We start from the raw sequence: 22,631 nt of genomic DNA, 5'->3' as shown, positions 1-22,631 counted from the left end.
TATATATATATATATATATATATATATATATATATATATATATATATATATATTTATATGTATATATATGTATATATATATATATATATATATATATATATATATATATATATATATATACCCATGATTGGAAGTGTCTTGCGAGTTCTTTGTTTTAGCAGGGTTACTAGTATTTCTGATATACCTAGTATGTTGTTGTAGAAAATAATGATATTTCCAGCTTTTAGTAGCTCCTGTGTATTCTGATAATGTTCTAGCCTGGTGGGGTAATTTCTTCATTTTTTTTTTGTTTTGTTTTCATACAGAGCCAGTTTCTTGTGGCAACTAAAATTACTGTAATGTGTGGTGCCATCCATGCATGCATTTCAGAGAGTTTGTTATAAATATCGTATAAGTTGTTGAAGGTTATGGTGGGACTGTGTGTGGAGTGGTATCGATAAAGGAGCTGTTGGGATTTGCTGTCTGGTGCTTAAATATGCTGAGTTAGGCCTAGGTCTGGGGGATACACAAAACGAGCCAGCACAAAGGTTTCAGCAAGCAAAAAAGTAATTTATTGTGGCATATATAAAAAATAAATAGCAAAAAACTGCAAACCGGTTTCGGCCAACACAATGGCCTTCTTCAGTACAGGAAAAAATAATTCAGGATGATGTGTGCTGATGATCCTTAAATACTATTCAATTTAAAGAGATATGCAACCATAAAAAGAAGATTGTCAGTGTTGTTATAACATCTCCTAAATACAAAAAATTCCAAAAAAGGAATAACAATCTAAGAATAAGTTGGTCACATAAATATGGGAAAATTAAGCTCAGTTCAAACCAATGGGTACTATACCCAATATCTGAATATATATTATAATGGTAACAATTAATTTATCCATATTCATTTAACCCAGGTTTGAACAGAGCACCCAATTTATTAATCCATAAGGCTTCCATGGTATTGAGTTTATCATGCCAGCCAGCCTTGGTGAACCTAGGCAGCTGAATCCTATCAATGATGAATCAATCATGTCTGAGGTAGTATGTCAGACAGAAACTCATGAGCTCTAAGAATACCCCAATGATTGTCCACAATGTTTTTAAAAGAGGAGGTATTGTTACCATAAGTAACAATAAATCTGATGGGTTGTGCTTTAGAATCAGTAGCCACCTCATCCTTATGTCTGTATGATAACAATTGTGACCGTGGCATATATCTGACTCAAAATGTCTTTTTCTTTGATGGTCACATATACTGGCAGACTAGGGGTACTGCCATGGGCGCTTCGTTTGCCCCGATATATGCTGATCTTTTTATGGGTTATTTCGAGAAAAAATACATTTATGACAGTGCAAATAATTCATTTATGGCAGAGTTAGACATTTGGAGGAGATATTTGGATGACTGTTGGATGGTGTGGAGGGGAGATTTACTTTTGGCTAAAGAGTTTGTTCAATATCTGAACAATAATGAATGGGATATTAAGTTTACTTTGGAGACTCAATATCACGAAATTGTTTTTTTGGATGTCAAAGTTACTAGACAACATGATCACACCTTGGCAACGAGTGTACATAGGAAGTTTCCTCAGTATAATTCCCTCTTACATGCCTCAAGTAATCATCCCCGCCACATCATCAAAAACATCCCCAAATCACAATTTATACGTATGAAACGTATTTGTTCTTCTACCAACTCACATGTTGAATGTGAAAAAGACCTTTGTGACAGATTCATCCAGAGGGGATACAACAAATGTCAACTTCATAAAACCATGCAGGAGGTCAGATATATGCCACGGTCACAATTGTTATCATACAGACATAAGGATGAGGTGGCTACTGACTCTAAAGCACAACCCATCAGATTTATTGTTACTTATGGTAACAATACCTCCTCTTTTAAAAACATTGTGGACAATCATTGGGGTATTCTTAGAGCTCATGAGTTTCTGTCTGACATACTACCTCAGACATGCTCCTTTTCATATCGTAGGGGTAGAACGCTAAATTCTCACTTTACATATTACAAAAAATTACAACCCCCAACAACTATACAAATGACTCTTTTTGGTGATCCACTTATTGGATCTTTTCCTTGTGGCCATTGCAATGCATGCAGATACATGAACAAAATCAAAGAATTTTCTAGTGCCAATACCCCACATGTTTTCAATATCAGGATTTTTGGTAATTGTAGTTCTGATTGGGTGGTATATTTGGCCACCTGCACATGTACATCATTCTATGTTGGTCAAACTTCACGTCCATTGAGATTCCGTATAAGTGAGCACCTAAGCGCTATTAGAACTAGAAAACTTACTAATGCATTATACAAGCATACTTTGATTCACCCAACTGCTCTGTTTCAATTTACTATCATTGATAGGATTCAGCTGCCCAGGTTCACCAAGGCTGGCTGGCATGATAAACTCAATACCATGGAAGCCTTATGGATTACCAAATTGGGTGCTCTGTTCAAACCTGAGTTAAATGAATATGGATAAATTAATTGTTACCATTATAATACATATTCAGATATTGGGTATAGTACCCATTGGTTTGAACTGAGCTTAATTTTCCCATATTTATGTGACCAACTTATTCTTAGATTGTTATTCCTTTTTTGGAATTTTTTGTATTTAGGAGATGTAATAACAATACTGACAATCTTCTTTTTATGGTTGCATATCTCTTTAAATTGAATAGTATTTAAGGATCATCAGCACACATCATCCTGAATTATTTTTTCCTGTACTGAAGAAGGCCATTGTGTTGGCCGAAACCAGTTTGCAGTTTTTTGCTATTTATTTTTTATATATGCCACAATAAATGACTCTTTTTTGCTTGCTGAAACCTTTGTGCTGGCTCGTTTTGTGTATTTTGACATTTTGGTTGAGCCTTGCACTGGGTCCACCTTGCGTGTCTTTTTTGGTTTGACCCTAGGTCTGGGGGATGTCATTTCTATGTTTTATGGTTATGGAGGTGTAATGGTACAGTTACATGTTAAAAGATTGAACGGTTGAAATATCGAACTGCATATGGTCGAGACTGGTAACTCGGCACGTAAAAAATCAACTGCCAATCATTAGCGGACCGGAGTTCCGCTGTAGCGACCCCTAACCTGGAAAAGCCGAAAGACACAACATATGGTCGAGACCATATGATCAATATTTCAAAAGATTGATCTTTTAACATGGCTAAAAAAAAAAAAAGAAATTAAGTAGAAGACTGTAATGCAGGGGAGCAATGCCCCCTGCACATTCCACTACTTAAATATACCAACTCTGAGATCACGCTACACTGCGAATACAGCGCAGAAAGGGAATATTTCCTATTTCCTGCTATAGCGCGATCTCAGAGTTGGTATATTTAAGTAGGGGGGTGTGCAGGGGGGCTTGCCCCCCTGCATTACAACCTTCTACTTAATTTATTTTTTTTTAGCCATGTTAAAAGATCAATCTTTTGAAATATTGACCATATGGTCTCAACCATATGCAGTTCAATATTTCAACGTTCAATCTTTTAACATGTAACCAATGGTACAGGTAAAGGTATTTTTGCTTGAGTTTATATTTAATACCCACTTTGTTAGTAAATGGGTGTTGCTTTGGATAATTTTACTTGAGTAGCAGGATATATGCTTGATGATACACATACAGTGTAACTGGAAGATGAAGTTCAGAAATATTTTACTTGGATGATACAATATGGCATTTTTATTGAAATTGTGAATGTAACAGAAGTTGGTAGGATGTTAAGTGTGCAGGAAGAAGGAGAGGTAGTGGTATGTGGAAGTTTAACAGAAACATTTCTGAAATATAAGCGATAGAAGGTTAGAAGATATAAGATGAGGATGTAGTTAAAATAGGTAGTAGGGAGGATTTATTTTGTGAAAGTAGAAACAGAAATTTAGAATAATAGATTGGGTTGAGTCTGTAGGCTTATGGTAATTTTAAGATGTGGGTGTTTAAGAGTATCGACATAAGGAATATTGATATGAATGAGAATGAAGGTATGTGGTGAGGGGTTTGCTAACAGTGTAGAATAGATATAGATAAGGAACGGTACTGAAACAAATAAATACTGATTTAATTATGCATGGATCCAGAGAGATTGAGGGTAGAGGGGTGTTAGCAGTAGAGTGCGACAAGGGGAAGGCTGAGAGATATAGAGAAAGAGATGAGAGATACATATGAATCTGATTGTAGTAAATGAGAGGAGAACAATGGGAGTGAATGGAAGAGAGAGTTGTGCTAATGCATTGCTTAGAGTTACTGTTGAGATGGTGTGAGTAGGAGAGGATATAGTGGAAAGCAGTATAGGAGGGAGAAAGGGTGCTGAAAATTGCGCTAAATGTTATAAGGAAGTTGAAAATAGTTGAATTGAAAGAGGGCTGCTTCTAAGATAGTAGTAAATTTGCTTGGGGAGGCATAGGGATTGTGTGACACAGACATTAGGTATACATGGATAGTGTAATGCAAGACAGTGGCAACAATAACCATGAAAGAAATAAGGATGTAAATCACGAAGAACAGACGTATAAAATCTAAACTACATACAGATGTCATTAAATTAGTCTTTACACTGCATACTAATAAAAGCAAACCTATGTGTTAGGGAAACATGCAGAACCAACCCACTAACCACTGACTACACAGACAGATACAAACAGCTCCTGCAAGCACTAATGTATACACACTGTCACACAGATGTACATCAGAGACATTACTTCAGGATCTGTGTGTTAATTGTGATGTTATTGTTACCATTGTCTTGCAGAGCTAGTAACTAGGTTAGTCATTGGATTCTGTTCAGCAAGTAGTAGATCAAAGCAGAATGTTTCATTCATTAAGTAGGTAGCTCCTTCAAAAATTCAAAAAGTGATAGAATGTAGCAAATTCACTGAAACTCACGTTGTTTAAAAGTAAGTTACATGCTCATTTAAATCAGGAAAAGACAGGCATTAAACTTCATCTGCCAACTATATTCTCTGTAGCTTGATTCATTCTGAAGATCAATATTAGAACTGGATAATGCATCCTTAAAATACACACTATAGGTTCATACTAAGCTAACAACCCTTGTGAGCCATTTATCCCTTGTGAGACTCAAACCCTGCACCTTGTATTTGATAGGCAAACACCTTAACCATTAGGCCACCCTCCCAACCCAACATAATCCATATTTTTATACCATCTCAACAGTAACTCTAAGCAATTCATTAGCACAACTCTCTCTTCCATTCACTCCCATTGTTCTCCTCTCATATACTACAGTCAGATTCATATTTATCTCTCATCTCTTTCTCTATATCTCTCAGCCTTCCCCTTGTCACACTCTACTGCTAACACCAACCCAAATACATATTTTTATTCTTATTATTTTCCTTCCAACTAGCTTTATACCTCTTAACATTCAAAGACCTAGAGGTACCTCTGATATAAAAAGAAAATGATGATATATACCCAACAACAAACAAAAATCTAATTTATTGATGTACAGCTAAAATAAACAGGTTCTTCATAACTCATTTTTGTGATGTTATAATAGGATGTTTGTGCATTCACCAAAAATCTACATTCTCTACAATTATTGCATAAATAACTGCATTTGCAGACATTAACAAACAACAGTAGTGAAAGAAAAGAAACCCCTTCAAAATTGCTTTTATGTTTGGATCCTTTTCATCACCAAAACAGTTTCTTACCTTCAAATTTGAAAAGATCAGCTTTACCTAACAATATTTTCCTATTTTATTTAACTATATTTTTGATAGAAGATGTATACAGACTAAAAGTTGACTCAGATGATAATGTTCTGTTATATGGCGACCAGCCATCAATTAAATCACAATTACCATTTGCAAAACACAAAAATCTGTGCTCAGAGCCTTATCTGCCAGGAGTTCCATAAAATGTTGTTGTCTTTCGGCTTTTCCTGGTTAGGGGTCGCCACAGCAGAACTCCGGTCTGCTAATGATTGGCAGTAGATTTTCACAGTGCCGAGTTGACAGCTCAAAGCCCAACCTTCAACAAAGGCATGCCCATTCATGCATGTCTTTCAGAACGCCACTCAACCCATGGAGAGGACATGCAGACTTCACACAGAAGGCACTTCCGGCACACTAGCTGAGAATCGAACGGGAGAACCTCTTGCTGTGAGGCAACAATGCTACAGCTGCACCACCATGGACTTCATACTCTCAAAATGTAGAATACTGTTGCAGTAAGTAGGTTTTCTATAAAGGTTACTGCAATATCTACTCAAAATAACATCTTTGGTAACTTCCACATCAAGAGGTGGTGCTGTTTAACTGAGAGACAAACAAATCAAACTCACTGCAACAGTATTCTACATTTTGGGAGCAACCATCCTGTGTATCAAAAAAAGGCTGTCATCAACACCAGTTTGTTAGGCTGGCTAGGCTGGTTTCAGACGAGCAAGTGTACCAAAACCAAGTGACTTGCCTTCTAGATATGTTTACAACCAGGGGTTACCCTAAGGATTTGATATACAATGTTAAACAGGAGGTGGAGGAGAAAAGGTATGAGGGCTGGTTTAAACCTTTGCTAAGAATTGCTGATGAAAGTGTGAGAGACATTGTTTCGATGAAGGAGGGACATATGGAAAAAGATTTCCAGAGTGCATTTTTAACTGTGTATGATCCCAGGGCGGATTTTTTAAGGGTAATTCTGGTTAAAAACTGGAATATTTTCCACTGCTTTGACAGTTACACCAATATTTTGGGTTCAGGTCCACTAATTGTTTATAAGAAAGGTAAAACCATCAAACAATATCTTGAAGGTTCTTTAGATTTTACATTTTCTAATAGAAGGAATGGTACCTTTAGATGGGGGAATTGTAGGCAATGTTCTTTTTTGAAGGTCTGTGACCACCTCAGGTTAAATAATACAAATATTAAAATTCCCTTTCATTTTGACTGTAATTCTTCTGGATTGGTTTACTTCGGATCTTGTAAAAACTGTGCCAGTTTTTACATTGGTAAGGCCCAGAGAAGGTTTTGTGACCATATCTATGAACACAAAAGAGACATTGGGAAAAATGGCAACAAAAATGCCCTGGCTAAACACATTTGTATGTTTCCCAACCATCATTTGTTTTTTCAGGTATTGATATGGTGAAAAAAGAGACACAGGGGGTCCTTGGAAACTTGTGCTTGAGTATAAAGAACTACTCTGGCAGGTTAAACTCAACACGTATTCTCCCCCAGGTTTAAATGACAACATATTCTTAAGTAGTGTTTTAAAATTAAAATCTTTAAATGTTTAAACTCTATTTATTCAAGCTCTATTAGAACATTTGCTTTTGAATTTTAATTGTTCTACATGACATTTTTTATGTGTTAAGCATATTGGGGTTTGTTACTTTAAATGGATTCAATTGAAGTTAGTTAATTGATTTTAGGGCTAGTTTTTCTATTGGTGATTTTTATCATGTGATGCTGTTTGTAATACTTTTAAACTTGTGTAAAGGTCTGCTTCAATGTTTCTGATGAAGTCATTGATGTATTCCTGACGAAAGCGCTTAAACTATTCTGGAAATACACAATAAGTCTATCGTGGAGGACTGCTGACTGGTCGTTCTTGGTTGTACTGGTATACCTTTCTTGTCTTACATTTGGTTTATAAAAAATAGAATCCATAGAAATCCCTCTTGGTGGCCAGAATTAAACTCATATGAGGCATTCCCCATATGACTATGGAAACTACACATTTTATGTTTATGTAAAGAGAAGGTAGGTACAATTGTCAAGAAAAAGGGAAAGCATATTAAAGGACCTGTTGTATTGGGAAGAGGAATGTAAGTGAGCATAACATACACCATTGCACAGTATGTAGATCATGACTGGCAGCTTGAAATATTTGAACAAATTAGCAGAAGGGTTTAGCTCAATAACTATACCTTGCTGAGAGGGAGAATGCAGGGATTAGAATATAAAGTTACCCAAGACGGTATAAGTCAAATGGGAACTCAAGTCAGTGGGTGGTGTTACACATACTTGAGTTGCAAATAAAGTTAAAAGAAAATGTCACTATATTCAAATCAGAGACAAGAGAAAATGCTGCTTTTCAGATATATAAAAATGAAAGAATAACAATGACCAAACTAAGGTAAATGAATGTACAATTTATTTTCTCTATGGAAGTGGAAAGCACCCTTCCATATTTATGTTGCACAAGACTGACCTCGTAGAATCGTTTGATGGGTGGGGGTTACTTTTCAAGTTATAAGCATAAGATTTCCTACAGAATTAACCATCATACCTGAGTGAGAGCTCACATGGCAAAAAATGTTGGGGGAAAGGGAAACTGTATAGCTGTATACAGTCTGAATTAGGGTTAATTCTAGTTATAGTTTAATAGATAACCCGACACTTTTAATGGCTGAATTGTTGCAAATAAGAAAGAAGGAATAAAGCAGTGGATGGGGCAAGACAGAAACAGGCAAGAAGCTACAAAGAAGTAAAATGAGTTATGGTAAGGAGGGAGAAAGCATAAAATATAAAACAAAGGAGTACTTATCAAATGAAGATTATTATAGTAAAATAATAATATATCCGCATGCAAATAGATGTGCTGATGTGGAAAGTAAATGCATTAGTAAACACAAGAAAGGCAGAGACATTTAAATCATAAGGAACTTGATAATTTTATTAACACAACAGGGTGGGTGGTTATTATGCCAGGTCAAAGGAGTATACAAGAAGATGTGTTCTGTTACTAATAAAAACGTCAATAGGGATAACTGTAGAAGAAAACAAATGGAATAATCAATGCAGAGATGTCAAGGTAAAATGGATGTGGCAGGGAAAAAAGATAACAATGGCTATAGTCTATTTACCACCAAAAACTAGAATAAGATAGAGCAGAAAAAGTATGGGAGACATCATTGTTTTTGCTCACGGACTCATGATAATAGCTGGGTGCTGGAACACAAGAAGTAAGAGAGAAGGTGTCTCAGGTGGACCAAAGGAATTTTAGGCCCATAAGGTAGGTCCATAGAAAAATATATGAATGTCTTTGAAATAACTGATGTGATAACAACATTGGGTAGTAATACAGACTTCATTAATTACTCATCACAAAAATGATAGGTGGGGAAGATTAGATTGATTTCTAGCTTCCAAATAGCATGAGAATTGGATACAGAACCAGACAACCTTCCCCTATATCAATAAGAGATCATGCCCCACTCCAGTCTGCACAGAAAGGAGGGTAGTTGCCAGGAATATTAAAGCAATGGCACTTTCCAACTTATCTGTTAAACAAGGCAAATTTTAATGAATAGTTTGATACCAAGTTGTAGTAGATACTAGGAGAGCACATAACATGGGGGACAGGACCAGCAAAGGAGTGAGAAGAGCCAAAAGCACATCTATTTGACAAGTCCAAAAGCAGATGAGATCTGGAGTAATACCAAAACGTAGACATTTTTAAACAATAAAAACTGAAAGGTACTGCAAGAAAACAGAAAGGGGATGAGGATGGAAGAAAGGGATAGACAAATTAAAGAACCAAAGCTGTCAATGCTTGACTACTAAGTTATTATAAATAAGTTCCAGGCAATAACCTTAAAATGTTTATTCTTCGAAAATAACTAAAAAAAAAAACAAAATGGCTGGCATAAAGTTTAAGGCAGCAAAAGGCTGAGAGATTGATAACTAAAATACGAAATAAAGATACAGAAATTTAGAAACAGAGCCTATGAAAATTGATGAGATTTTGATAGAATATTATAGAAATCTACTACTCAGTATGGGGAGGGGGGGTCAGACTAAAAATGGTGCAGGAATTGTGGTAAGGGAGAGGCTTCAGAAGACAGTGAAGAATGTCATCAGAATTAGTGACAGAGTCATGGTAATCAGACTCCAGTGTAAATGAAGAGCAGCAGTCATAATCTCAGCCTATGCTCTACAGCAGGGCTGTGATAGTGAGGAGGAGAGTGCATTCAGACAGTAGCTGCAGGGCCTACAAGATAAATCAGGATAACATAAGTAGGCATTGACAATCGGAGACCTGAATGCACATATAAGGAAAGACAGGACAGGATACAATGAGTGCCTGGGTTCTCATGGGTGTGGCAACAGGAATAAAGAAGAAGAGGCCATTGTAGATTTATTTCCAGCAAATGGTTTGATAGTGGCCAGCACATGCATCAACAAGAGAGACAGTCACAAGATCACATGCAAGAGTGGCCAACATGTAACTCAGGTAGCTTTTTTTCTTGTAAGGAAGGGGCACTGGAGTAGAATCAGAGATTGCTAAGTCATCCAGAGTGAAACAGCATAAACTGCTGGTTGCCACAATCAGTTGCCAGTAAGGGGGGGGGGTCAGAGAAGGCTCAAGAGTTCAAGGACATACTCAGAGCTCTATCACCTCAGGAATAAGAGGAAATAGGTGAATTGAAGACAAATGTCAGTGGCTTAACAGCATAGAACAGACTATAGAACTATAGAACAGATATGTGCTTGAGCCAGGTATGAAAATAAGGTGCATAAACCAGGTATGAAGATAAGGTGCATAAACCAGGTATGAAAATAAAATGCATAAACCAGGTATGAAAATAAGGTGCATTAAGAAAGATGGTGGTGGAATGCAGAAGTCTAAGAAGTCATCAAAAGAAAGACATCCTAGAAACATGAGAGATGGAAAAGATGGACCAGGCTAAGAAGGAACGCTGGTTGGCTAGCAATGAACTTGAGAGAGCTGCTTCAGTTGCAGAGGCATCAGAGACACTCTACTAGCTTCTGGAAAGTGACTTCACAGATGACACAAGGAAACTCTATCAGGACACAAGCCAAAGACATAAAGATGAAGATGGTCAGATATCCTTCATAAGGGATGCCAGACCTGCTTACCAGTCCACAGGACATCAAAGATAGATGGAAGGAGTACATTCAGCAACTTATAAAGGGAAAAAAAACACAGAAGCTCTACTGCCCTTGAAACAGCCTAAAATGAGGGAAAAGGAGAAGCCTACCCTTGAAGAAGTAAGAATAGTACAAAGTAAAATGAAGTCAGGGAAAGCAGCAGGCTCAGATGAGGCCACAACAGATATGAATAAGATATCAGGGGTATTAGGGGATAAATGGCTCCAGAGGCTACTCATAGCAATATGGAGAGTAAAACATACCCAGATGACTGGAGAACAGGCATCATACTGTCAGTGTACAAGAACATAGGGGACATTCACACCTGTGGGCAGTATACAGGTATCACACTCTTGTCACACTGCATGAAAGTTCTGGAGAGGTGATTGATAAACGAATACACAGAGTAGAAGAAACCAGTTAGGAAATAAGCAGACTGCAATCAGAACAGGATGCAGCACAACTGACCTGATCTTTGCAGTGAGACAGATAGTTGAGAAGGAAGCTAGGGATGGAGAAAGAGTCCAGCTGAGCCTTCAAAATCTTGGAGGAGCATATGACATGGTCCAAAGAAAGATGATTTGGGCAGTCCTGCAATAATTTGAAGTCCCAGAAGCATTGGTAGAATTAGTGCAGACTATGCATATGCACCTAATAATGCAAGTACAAATGGTGTTTGGACTTACAAAGAGGTACCCAGTGGAACTGAGTGTGCATCAGGGTTCAGTTCAGAGCCCATTTCAGTTCATAATGGTGATGGACTACATTCGCAAACAGGTCAGATGGGACAGATCTACAAAGTTGCTGTATGCAGATGATGTGGCATTACAGGCAGACTCTGAACAAAAAACTTCTGCAAATAATATGAGAACGGAATGCAAAACTGAAGGCACAGGGGAGTAAACTGGGTACAGATAAGGCAGCTGTAATAGCAACAAATGGGGGGAAGTTAGAAGAAGTTGAGAATTGAGACAAAAAGTAAAATACTGGGACAGGTCAATAACTTCAAGTATCCAGGAGGGGTGTTTGAGGAGAATGGAAGTCTGAATGAGGAGGTCAAAGCTAGAACCAAAGGGGATACAGCTAAATATCACAGACCATCAGGGTAGTGTATGACAGAAGAATGCCAAAGAAAATAAAAAGTAAGGTATACAAAACAGTGGTGTGACCATTACTACTGTGTACAGAAACCTGAGCAGTAAAAGCAGTGCACCTGAAGAAGCTAGAGGTGATAAAAATGAAGTGCTTGAGTTAGGTGGTAGGATGCACACAGTGGGACAGATGAGGAATGAGGACATAAGAGCAGAAGTCAAAGTAGCTCCAATTGCAGAAAATGTCAAAGAGAACATATTGTGGCGGTTCAAGCACATGTGCAGGAAAGTAGGAAAAATCTGGTAAAGAAAATTTGGGATATAAAGGAAGAAGGAAAAAGAAAACAAGGGTGCCCAGCAAAGAGATGGATTCATTTTGTAAGAGAAGACCTGCAACAGTCAGGCATGACTTTTGAACAAGGCAGAGAGCGGCATTAAATGAAATGAGATAGCAAAAGTTGATGCCACCCCATGTAGAAAATCGGGAAAAAATTAGATTAATTAATGATTATGATGACAGAAACCTATGCAAACAAGAAAATAAGACACATGCAAAAATAGCATTAGTTAGAATCTACCTGAAAAAATTGATCAAGGATAGGTCATGATGAGAGGAAAATGTTAACAGCTATAATACAAGCAGAAGGGATAAATTATGTTATAACAAACTAAAACAGTGGTAAAATCTGAGTTATAGATGGTATCCCAATAGAAATCTGGAGAAAGAAAAAATAACTAATAATTCCTATATGAAAGAACTTGCTTAATAGAATTCCTTAAGAGGGATACATCCATATCATGACAATGGGAAATACTGGTGATTCTAGAAAAGAGGGGAAGGATTTGATAGATCCTGGGGCTTACAGATGCATTTTGATTTTAATCCATGATTACAGAGTGTTCATGATGATAATGGCCAGAAGGCTAGGGAAGATTTTACCAGAGATGGATGGTTGGCATAATGGTTAAGTTGATTACCTTGCTGATGCAAGATGCAGGGTTTGATTCTCATATGGGGTAATTGGCTAGGTTTAAAATGGCCCACAAGGGAAGTTAGCCTAGTACTAATCTATGAACTATGAAGATAATATAATCAGATAAATCTAGCTTCAGTACAGGGAGTCAAAAAAGTTAATACTAGTAAACCTAAATTGTGAGAAAGCTTTTGACAGGATAGGCTGGTGATTTATGAAAGAGGTTTTGCATTCCTCCAGACTCCATGTGCTATTGATCGGTTTGCCATTTAGGATATACTAGGAATATAAAACCACTATTAAATATCTAGGAAAGTTAACAGATTCACTAAATTCACTAGAAGTTGTAAGGGGACAAGACTTTGATGTCCACTGTCTCATTTGCTATTGCTCTTTATCTGAAGCCTCTAGCAAGGAATATTAGGTCTTCAGAAATATTATAGAATAGATGTCAAAACAAATAGGAAAAGTTAGCTTTGTTTGCAGACAATGTTGTGTTGTATATAATGCAACCATTATGAGAAGTGCATTTGAAATAATTAGTTGATATGAGAGTTGCTGGATATAAGGTAAATGAAGGAAAAGCAAAAGCTATAATGATAAACTATACACCAACATTTGACCTTGCCCAAGATGTTCCATATTTCTGGTGGCATGTTATAATAAGATGTCTTTGAAGTGTAGCTTGTCCAAGATACCCAGCAAGAAGCCACATATTTGTGGGAGGAAATAGTCCAGAAAATGACATCAGTAATTAAGAAATGGAAGATGGTATTTATGGATGAGAGAAAGATTTCAGTACTAAGAATGTTTTAGTTCCACAGATAACCTACGTGGGTCATGCATATTAATTTCCACAGGATAAATCTCTGTGGCAAAAAAATTAATAAGCAACTAAGGAGCTTTTTATGGGAAGAGGGTGTAATGGGACATGCTAATGTTTCTGAAAGAAAAAGAGAATTTGGGAGTGTAGAATTTAGAAATGTACTTTAGAAATAGCCAACCAAGGTTAATGTATCTGTTACAACTTTCAGATTACAGACCTAAATGAAAGGGCATTATACTAACTCAGGAATATAGATTTCAGCTGAGGGTCTCTCAAGATATCTGAGATCTATTAGAAGCACATATGGGGGAAGGACATCCATAGAGTTGTATAAAAATGGTTGTTAAACAAATATTAGATATTAACAGACTAATGCCTTGGGAGGATTAGGTTATGCCCATAATATTCCTGCTAAGAAAGAAGTGAAACATAATACATGCATACATACAAATATTTCAAGCATGGGCATTAATGCCCTTCTAGCTTGCCAACATACCAAAAACTTGTTCCCATAATAAGTGTCCATGCTGTTCATAAAAATATCTAAACTAGTACTTGCTTTAATGTAATTTGGTAGTTTGTTCTTTGCATCAGCTACTCTGTCAGAGAACCAATTAGTGCACTTCTCATTCCTATAGAATCTTCTCCATAGGTTGTCTGATGATTCTCTAGTACATTTTGATAACTCTAAACATTCCCAGAGGTAGTTGTCTCTAAATGCCGTATATACCTGAATAAGATATCCTCTTAAATATCTGTAAGAGACACCATACAAGTTACGATATTTTAGTTTTTCATATAATTTAAATTTTCACATCCATGGATGCTCTTGGTATATTTCCGCTGTACTCTTTCCAGTTTACTCATGCTTGTTTTCTTATAAGGCTTCCATATTGTTATTCCATACTCAAGTTTTGGTCTAATGCAGCTAACAAACAATGACTATCATTAACCAATTGGTTGATATGATAAGAAAAACTCATAGCTGAATCTACCCATATACCAGGTGTTTAAATGAGTCCACAGTTTCAATCAGTGTGTGCTGTATTAAATATTCACCTTTCGATTTAGGTCTCCCAAATCTCATATGCTTAGTTTTTGATGTATTTATCAACATATTATTCTCATGTACCCATATGGTCAATTTAGTCAAGTTATTTTGCAGACATATCTTATTTGTAACACATGTAATCAGTTTACCCAGTTTTAGGTCAGCTGCATATATAGACTATAGAATACCTCAGATGAAAAAGTTAGATCTGAAAGATACAATCTAAACAAGTAAGGGCCTAGGACAGAGCCCTGTGGGACACCCTGACTGTAACCAAGGATTTCACCTGTCCAGTTGCTTTATGATACTTGCCATGTCCTATTTGTAAGCCATGCAGCTATCCATCTTGTCAAGAGTACATCAATACCTAGTTCTACTAATTTTTTGATCAGTGTTTTGTGTATGACCCTGTCAAATGCTGAAGTTAAATCTATATAAATTGTATCACAGCACAATTTTTCCTTCATATTTGTAATTATATCATTATAGAACATCATGTTACAGGTGGTAATAGATCTATTTTCAACATATGCATGCTGATATATGGTTTCAAGTCCCAACCTATCCAGTTCTGACAATAACTTATCCAGTATTACCTTCTCCATTATTTTTCCACAACATGAAAGTAGACTTAAGGGTTTATATGATTCTGGCTTTGTCCTACTCCCTTTTCCCTTAAAGACAGGTTTAATAAGCGCATGTCTTCAATCTTGAGGAATCTCCCCATATTTATGTGACATAGTGAATAATAGATAGAATGGTACTGTAAGTTCTTGCTGAAGTGTTCTCAGGTCATTGTTACTAATTCCGTCTCCTCCCTGTGCTTTGTTTGGATCCAGTTTGTACAGTTCTTTATCAATATAATCTAATTTGATTCCAGTATCTGGGGTTACCTGGATGTCACTAGGACAACTTATCATCCCTTTTGTGGAGCCAAATTGCTTTGCATAAGATTTTGTAAATATATCTATAATCTGTTGTGTCTCAGAATACATTTTAGAATCTGCACACAGTTTATCAATTTGTGTGTCTTTACTCCTTCAACATCTTATGTATCTATAAAAATGTTTCCTATTATGCTCAATATCTTTATATAATTTTTTTGCACTCAAACAATTTATCTTTCAAAACTTTTCACATTCCATCTGGAGTTTTTTCACTGAACACCTCACTCTAGTTAGTTTTACATAGTGACTGTTTTGCTTCCATATAATCTGTAATTAACCTTCTGTGCACTAGTTTTAGATTTCAGTTTGGCAGAATTATCTAGCAACAAATTAACCTTTATAACCCCATGATCACTTCACATCAATGGTGGTAAAACTTGACTTGAAGTAACATTAATTTCTTTAGGAACAAACAATGTCTAGTATATTCTGTCCCCTGGTAGTTTTTTTTTACAATCTGAAGCAATTGTTGATCCTGAATATATGTTGTGAAAGGTTTACTATTAAAATGTCGAATGGAAAAAAATTTTCCATTCAACACACCGAAAAAAAACAAAAGTTAAAATGTACAATATGGCACAATGTCGAATCAGCTGAATGAATTTAGCAGATTTGACATTGTTGCCAAACAGATTACATGATGTCCATATAGGATCTCAGGTAAAGGAAAGTCCTATACCTAACATCATGCTTTTCCCTGTGGGGGTCTGCACCCCCCACACCCCCTGCTAACTATATATTCCAACTCTGAGATCGCACTACAGTGAGGAAAGGGATGAATTTATCACACCGCACTGTACCTCGATCTCTGTACAGTACTTTGAGTTTATATTAGCGAATGCTCTGTGCATTCGCTGATATAAAATTTTGAATATGGAAACTCGAACATCCATGTTTCGAGTTTCCATCTGCAAAGATTGTCAGTTCCACCTTTTGATAGTAAACCATTGTGAATAATTTCCTTATCAATATAATCAATATTATTCCAGTCTGTTTCTGGTAAATTTAAGTCCCCAGCAAATATTATTCTTCCCTTCTGTGTTTCATGCAAGAAATGTATGAATTCCTCTAGGTCATCTGCACTTGACTTTGGTGGTCTATACACTCCAGCAATTGTTATATGTTCCAGAGTTGTCTTTATTGTCACAGTTACACAGTCTATAGTATTTGCGTTATCACTGAACATGCAGTAATCACAGGTCTCATAACTATTTTTAATCCCTATCATAACACCTCCACCTGATTTTTTGTTAGAATGTCTGTTACAGTAAAAACATTTGTACCCTGACAGAAATGGTTTCCAGTCATTGTTCTTTAACCATGTTTCACAAGCAATAACAACATCAATCTTATGGGAATGTAGCAAATTTTCTAATTAAAAAACTTTATTATTAATGCTCCTAGCATTAACAACCATCAGAGATGCAGCAAATGTTGCTATCTGTGAACTGTTAAATTTTTGACCTGGCAAAAATCCTGCCTAGTGTTTGTCAAATACTGCAAAATATCTGCTGCAAAAATTATCTTCCCTGATCTTGACAAATGCACACCATCCTGTCTGAACACGTGTACCCAAAACTAGCCTTGGATGCCCTACACATTTCCATTTTTTGAAGCAGGACATTTTTTCCATGTAGGTATTTATCCAAAAAATCTTTTCATTCACAGTGACCTGATTATCCTTTCTACAGGTGATTTGTGAAAAGTACATCCTAACAACAGTACAAGCTATACTATCTAAGATGGCTGTCACTTCCCTACTAGCAGTCAGGGAATCATTGCGGATGACATCATTTGTACCGACGTGAATAAAAAGGGATCCATACTTCTTTACATTAAGGCATTCCAAGGCTTGTCTGACATCTTATAGTTTTGCTTCTGGCAATCATAACACTATTCAATGTTCATTAGCTTCTCCACAAATGTAAGCATCAGTTCCTCTAATAATTTAATCTCAAATTACAAGAATACCTTTCCTCGCCAGCTCTGAAGAATCTTCAGCTTCTGATACAGTAATATCTGCTCTATCAATTGTTATGAACGACAGATCTTCATCACCATCTTATTAATACCACTGTTTTCATTGTGATTTAAAGTCTCATGCAGCTGGTATTGTAAATCCACAGCTTGGCCATGTAGTCAACATCTGTCTTTCTCTTCTTTTTTCTTACAGTAATGTTCTTCAATCCTTCCACGTTCAGTTTTGATTTCTTCCTTTTCACCTGTCCCTTGCCTATTTTTTCTACCTTCTCTTTTGGAAAAATTATGCCTTTTCTGTAGACTGAATATTTTCAGACATAAAAATATTATTATTCCTGTAACTTGTGTCTTACAAAACAAAGCAGTGTCCTTTTTAGTGCGTATTCTCTTTCCTTTACAGTCATTAATCAGTTTCTTTTTCACCCTTGTTATTTCTTGTGAACTTCTTCCTTTCTTTCTTTTTTATTTCCTTCTAAACAGCCAGATCCTGTGATTGCTGAATACTTTCATCCAGAATTCCAAAGTTGTCAGGGGCATTGTTTTGTTTTGTAGGGGTTGAATGGTCTTTACAGACAACAGATGCATCATTTCCTAAATGTGTTCTGTTTGTTCTATGCCTAGCATTATTTAGTTCATCAGTCCAGTCATTAATATATGATACAACAGTTCTCCAAGCCATGCCAATTGCACAAATGCAATCATCATCAAGTCTAGATTTACTTCTAACAATAGTAAGCAAATCATCCAACTTTTGACACGACGAACACAGATCACCAGTGTTATCAGCTGTTACCTTTAAATATGCATAGCATTTATTACACTGTACAAGATATTTGTGCATTAGCAAATCATTAATTAATAAGAAATAAGATGCAATCATATGGGGAAGGAAAATTAAACAAACAAGATTTTGGGAACAATTAATACACAATAGAGATGTTTAACATAAGAGGTAGCTAAGGGATAGTTAAAAATTGCAGGGCAGAGATCAGCTATTCTGTTGGGAGCCAACACAGGAATTAAAAGACAAGAGGAAAATTTGGATGTCCCAGTGAAATAGTCCCAGCATCATAGATTTTATTATAGAGTCAAGAACCAAAGAGATTATAAAAATAAACAAGTGTTAGGTTGAGCTTGTAAAACACTGAAGGAACTAAAGGTGGATAGTTTGCATAGAATGTAGCTAAGATTGGAGGCAAACCTAGGAATGAAGATATAGGCAGTAGAGTAGCATGAAATATGGGTGGCCCCAAGCTATACTATGAAATTTAGAAAATGTAGTATGTTTGCATGGAAGTAATGGTATAACTATTTTTATCCATGCACAAGGATTGTGAAGTGATTTTACAATTCTCTGGGAACATGGATACCTTTATAGAAATATTAGGAAAAAGAATATAAAGCTAAGCAAAGAATTCTTCCTGTCAGAATGAAATAAGTCTAGGAAACCTAAACACATAGATACTACTCTATCTACTGGTAACAGTGGCAAGAAAAGCCGTATACAAACAACAGAAAACCAAAGTGAAACTAGACATGCTTGACATTAGGAGTGGGGATTTAAAATTAAAAAATAAAGGCAATTAAGGGGGCAATGTTATGCAAAAGAAGTGGAAGCTGTGGGAAGACATTATCTTGATATTAAAGAAGATTAGGAATACACATGATAAGAAAGGAGCTGATGAGGAAAGGCAAGGGGCCTGGTGGGGAAATGGGAAGGTACAATTAGAGTTAGTAGTGTAGAATGTAATAAACATGTATGTAATGAACACAAATGGTTCGATATATGAATTTAATAAACATGAATGCACATAGTTAATTCCAGTGCCCAGGATGGAAAGGGGGCTAATTGTGAAACGTGGTAAAAGTGAATGTGCAAGAAATACAAAATAATGTAAAGCTGACAAAACGAATGTAAGCATTATACCTGTGCTAACTTACCTTCTAGCAGTGTATATACATAAGCAAAGAAATAATTGCAACAGAGGCTGATGCAAATGAAACATGTATCATGTACAGGGACTGCACCTAATGTCATTTTGTTTATTGATGTGTCAATAAAGGTTGATTTTTCAAGTAAAAAATGTGTAACTTTTAAATTCTGTACATTAACTGACATGCTTGATTTTAAGTCTAAAGTCAAGTGGGACTAGTCATACCAAATGAGTGGTCACTACAGGGTGGATTTGAAACTAATATGAAAGAGAAAAGAAAGATAAGAATGCATGGGTACTTCCGGGGAGAGGAATAGATAAGTATAAAGGGAAAGAAAATAGATTAGATATAGATATTAATGATTGCACTTCACAGTTATTCAGTTTATGTTTAGATTTTTGCTTATTTGTTAATGTAGATCGGCTTGTCTGAAAATCCTGTTCTGTCATGACTGAGGGCAAAGGCAGAGCACCAGCTGCAGTAGGGAAAATCTTGCAAACCAGTTCAGAAGATGACTCTTTGAAAAAAGATATTACTCCAGACTAGGATCACGAATGATCAAAGCAAATTGCAATAACAATTTACAAAGAATTCACATTACTACGACAATGAGATAAGGGTCTGCTTTACAGTAAATTAAAGGGAGTATCACAGTCTGGGCATAAAATTAAAGCCAACAAGTTTATCTGAGTAAAGTAGGTCTACATAGAAGCAGAGCAAGCGTATAGTCTTGGAGAAAAGAGACATAGACGGTACAGACAGAGACAGACAGAAAGATCAGAGGATGCATTTATAAGAATCATCTGACAGAGAAAAAGGAACAAGAACTATTGTAGAAAATTTAATTTAGGTGGGTGGGAATGGTTATCAGTGGAAACAATAAAGTTCTTTAAACTGAGAAGTTATGATAAGTTTGGTAAGAGGAATATGGTCAGGGAAATTTCTTTGCAGGTGTGCAAATAATCCAGTGGAGATGTATTGCAATAGCATTAAATATGCACATGAAAAGGCAGCTCAAATGAGGCTAAAGTCATGTGACTTAGTGTAAAGGTTGTTTGCAAGGAGGTTAGTTACTGTGGATAGGTATGTGTAGTGTGAGTACATGGTAATATATTGACTTTCTGTTGATACTCAAGGCATAAAAACAAATCTCAGCAAAGCTGTTATTGCAGCAGCAAGTCCCTCCTGCATTTCCTTGCAGCTTAAATGTACTGACTTCAAGGTCATGCAAATTTAGAGTAATTAAAGTTTTCTCTTTTTCTCCCAAGGTTGTACGGTTTTCACTTAATGTACTTTAACCACGATGACACAAGTAAACCCCTTTGATGATATAGCAGCAAAGCAAGCTCTCACCAGTTTCTGTTGAATCAATGGATCTTTATTCACTGAGATACCCGATTTCTGTTGCAAACAGTTTATGTAATTTTACATATGTAATGTCGTTGAGTGTTCAGTGAGGCAGTTGTGAACTGAATGTCTGGTTCTGTGGATTTTTGTCCTGACAGCAATGCAATTAATAATTTTTAGATCAGGATACAGGATTACTTTTCCACAGACTTTCTAAAGTTTCAAATAATGTTAAGATGAGTTTGCCAGGGAAACTAAAAGGTCTGGTAGTGTAGTACCCATTTATTTTAAGTGTCACTGAGGGACATTTGGAGGAAAACAAGACATTGTTCCCCAAGACTAGTTAATTTTGTTTTTACCTTAAACTAAGCCCAGTGTTTTTAGGTTAGTGATTTTATGTATTCTATAGTGAACGTTTGTAAAAAAATGTGCACTGTTATATATATTACCTAGTAAGCATTCTTTTATAAGATCTCTCTACTAATTTGTCTTAATTATGCAACATCTGTATAGGTGGTGGATTGCAGTGCTATGAAAGTGACTTATTTTAACATTAATTGTCCATTATTATTTTGCTTTTAGCTAGTATTATTATAATGCACAGAAACTTATATTCATTCACACACAAATGTCACATGCTCTTCTTAAAAAAGTTATCTCATTAACATCTATCTGTGCACAGTTTCCATGCTACTGTCCAATACTAACTGTGCTTGCACATAAACTGTAATATTGCTCGTTCATAGATTCATAGGTTCATAGGTGTGTACTAGGCTAATGGCCCTGGAGCCTTTGCAAGCCTAGCCCATAGGATTACGCTGACATCGTGCCACCTGATCTTAGTTCTCAGTGCCTCAGTCGAGTAGAGCCACTGAAGTGATCCATGGGGTGAATTTTCTATTTCCCATCCACTTATCAAGATTTCTCTTGAAGAAGGCCAATGATGTGCTCTGCTTGACATGTATGGGAAGTCTATTCCATAGCATGGGCAGTCTCTGGGTTATGAACCTGTCCCTCCAGCAAGTTCTGTTGATTGTGGTAATGAGGTTGAGGTCTCTGGAGCATGTGGAGTGGAGGAATTGGGATTTCGTTAGATGTAGCATTTCTAACAGAGCTGGGTCAAGCATGGCTTTGTAAATCAAGCAGAGATTGCCTCTAAGTAGATGATATGAGACAGAGAATAGTTGGAGTTTTTTGAGTCTGTCCATATAGGACAAGTGTGTAAGGCCTAGGATCCACTTTGTGAGGTACTTTTGCGGCTTTTCCAGTTGTTGCAGGTGTCTAGTGAGGTACATGCCAAATGGGGCATTGTACTTGATGATTGACCTAATGAGGGAAGAGTAGCGGGAGACAATTACCTCTTTTTTCCTGGATGCAAAACCCTTAGTAATGAGATGTGCCACATAGAAGGACTTTCTGACCACAGTGGCAATGTGGTGGTCAAAAGAGAGGATGCTGTCAAACTGTGTTCCAGATCTCTTATAATGCCTTCTGTGTTCAGTGGACTACCATCGGTGTGGTAATTCAAGGGAAGTGGGATTTTTCCAATGGGGATGATGACAATGTTTTTGGCATTGAGCTTAAGTGCATGGTTCTGACTCC

Source organism: Protopterus annectens, chromosome 2.part0 (genome assembly GCF_019279795.1).
Source record: "Protopterus annectens isolate FY-2018-M chromosome 2.part0, PAN1.0, whole genome shotgun sequence".
NCBI classification, from domain to species: Eukaryota; Metazoa; Chordata; order Ceratodontiformes; family Protopteridae; genus Protopterus; species Protopterus annectens.
The sequence above is the reverse complement of the archived record's forward strand: the minus strand, read 5'-3'. Positions refer to the sequence as shown.